This window comes from Chiloscyllium punctatum, unplaced genomic scaffold (genome assembly GCF_047496795.1).
Source record: "Chiloscyllium punctatum isolate Juve2018m unplaced genomic scaffold, sChiPun1.3 scaffold_1430, whole genome shotgun sequence".
Lineage (NCBI taxonomy): Eukaryota > Metazoa > Chordata > Chondrichthyes > Orectolobiformes > Hemiscylliidae > Chiloscyllium > Chiloscyllium punctatum.
The window spans coordinates 27,501-30,000 of NW_027311164.1; the positions used below are offsets into that span (position 1 = coordinate 27,501).

Consider the following 2,500-nt stretch of genomic DNA (forward strand, 5'->3'; position numbering starts at 1 on the left):
AGCTCGTCGGGGTAGCAGGCCCTGCAGCCGTGGTCACCGCCAAACCCCCCACAACTGTTGGGCGCCTACCTGCGCGGGGCAGGAGGACACTTTCCGATTTCAAATCTCCGTTTGCCGAGTCCACCCCGAACGCACGCGGGCGGGCGGGTTCGCATCACCCTTCGTCACAAGGGGCGAAGCCCGTTCCACCGTCTCGTCAGTAGTGCCGACCGGTCTGTGATCGACGAGGGGAGCCACACCAGGTCCGGCCCTGCTGCTTGGCGGCACCGCGTCGTCGGGAGCTCGCGACAGACGGAGGGTTTCGGTGTACTCTCCAGCCACGGGAAACGAAGCCGGTGATGCAGGCGCCGGTCTTTCGCTCCCAAATCGGCTGGGTTTACATCGTTGCTATCTAGTCACGCTCCCTTCAAACCCGACGGGGTACCTATTCCCCTCACCCGTCTGTGCGTATACAGCCTCTTTGCACTTGCGGGATGGGGGTGGTGGTTTAAAGACTCTCGAGTTGCCGCCCGTCGGTCTCCGAGCTCCGTGCAGTAGTGATCCCCAGCGAACTGCCAGCAGGGCGAACGAGCGATCCCGCTCTCGGTCGGGGCGCCTGGCGTCGATCGGTGGTCGGTGGCTTGCGGGCAAGCTGCGCTGTGAGTGTGGGAACGAGTATGACGAGCCGTTGCCGCGACTCCCAGTCCACCTCGGCGGTGGCTGGGCCGGGCGGGCGTCTGCTCGGGCGAGTGCCGCCCCCGCCTCCTCGCAGGAAGTCCGCTCGCCGACACGCCGCCACGTGCACGCGTCAGTGACGCTGCCGAACCGATGGCCGGTGCCCGTTCCCGCCTCTGCTTTTCCTAGGGCAAAGCTGCTGCACGCCTCGTGATACTAGGCGGGCGACATGGTGGCGGTGATCCTGCCTCCGTCGCTGCGGTGCGTTGGGGCACGCATCGCCTCTTGGGCGCCCTGTCCTCCTCCCCCCAATAGACGTATGTTTCTGCGGGCCGCACCAGGATGGTGCTCCCCATCGCTTCACGCCACCCTGCTCCGCCCGCACGCCGGCGTGCAGGTGGCTGTAGCTCAAGGTGGGGAGCGTATGTGCGGTCCGGGTCGCTTTCCTCTGGCGAGGGAGAGACCTAAAACAAACTCAGACAACTCTTGACGGTGGATCACTCGGCTCGTGCGTCGATGACGAACGCAGCTAGCTGCGAGAATTAATGTGAATTGCAGGACACATTGATCATCGACACTTTGAACGCACTTTGCGGCCCCGGGTTCTTCCCGGGGCCACGCCTGTCTGAGGGTCGTTTGGCAATCAATCGCACTCGCCTTGGCTGGCGAGAGCGCGGCTGGGGTGTCGCAGAGGACCCGTCCTCTTTGTCCCCCTAAGTTCAGACTCCGGAGCCCTCCGGCGTCGGAGCGCTTGGCCTTTCCCCCCCACCCTGCACATTCCGTTCGTCAGGCTCGACGCCATCCCCCCGCCGGGGAGCGCGGCCTGGCGTCCGTCTGTGTCGTGGCAGTGGGGCCAGCACGGCTGTCACCGGTCCCAGAATGGCTGTCGGTGGTTCACACTGTGTGTGTGTGCCAACCCTCCTGGTCTCTGGGACACGGAGCTGCCACGAAGTGTTGAGCCTCCAGTGGGGGGTCTGCCTAAGCTCTGCACGTCCGCATTGGGTCCGTCTCTCGGTTGGCTGGCAGTGGAAAGAGTGAAGGGAGCCGCGGAGGTCCGGTGCTGGTGCGCCGCCGGCCTGACCGTGGAGCTCGCCGGTTTGACACGCTGACCCGACTCGATGGTTGATCGATTGAGAGTGCTGGGAGCTGCAGGCCGCCCGCTGCTGCAGCCGCCCGTCTCGTGGTTCGTCCTCGGCCTTAAGTGGCCGGCGGGGCGTCTGATCCTGTCTCCCCTGCTGGCGCCGAGTGCCTGGCCGAGGGAGGAGGTTTTCGTCGAACGCTGTGACTTGGACGGTCGCACGCGCGTGGATCGCTGGCTCTTGGCTCTCCCGTTCAGTCCGCACGTTTTCCGCTCCGTCCTGCCACCGGTCTCGGGAGGTACGGAGGGGTTGGCGGGCGTGGTGTGTGCTCCGTCACCGTGCAGGCACACCTACCACGCCGTCGGCCGACCCCCGCACGGTCCTCCTGGCCATCGGGAGGACGGCGGAACGTCGGGCTGTCGGGGGCCAAGTCGCCAGAAGGCCACCGCTGTGTCTTCCGTACCCTGTCACCGTCGGCGTGCCTTCCTCAACTCGTCCGGCTCGGGGCCGCTGGGTTCAGGAGCGGCGTCGCCCGCCGGCCCCACTGAAGGCCGTGCCGTTCCGCGGCTGGCGATCGATGTGCGTGGCGTGCCTGCGCGACCGTTCGCCACTTGAGCCTCGGCACTCCTCTCTCCCTCTCTCTGACCGTCGGGCAGTCTCTGTCTGCTGGTGCCTCGCACGTCCCGGGCGGCGGGTCGTCACCCCCGCGACCGGGCCTCCGGCAAGGCAGGAATCAGGCTGACCCTTCCGCTCGAGTAAGCAGCCGG

The 2,500-nt window shown here is 66.6% G+C and overlaps 1 non-coding gene across 1 annotated transcript; it reads left to right on the forward strand.

Moving 5' to 3' along the window:
* Positions 1-1,135: 1,135 nt before the first annotated feature.
* Positions 1,136-1,289, forward strand: LOC140475142 (5.8S ribosomal RNA). The gene has a single exon (XR_011959720.1). It is a non-coding gene; the product is annotated as a 5.8S ribosomal RNA (ribosomal RNA).
* Positions 1,290-2,500: the final 1,211 nt, after the last annotated feature.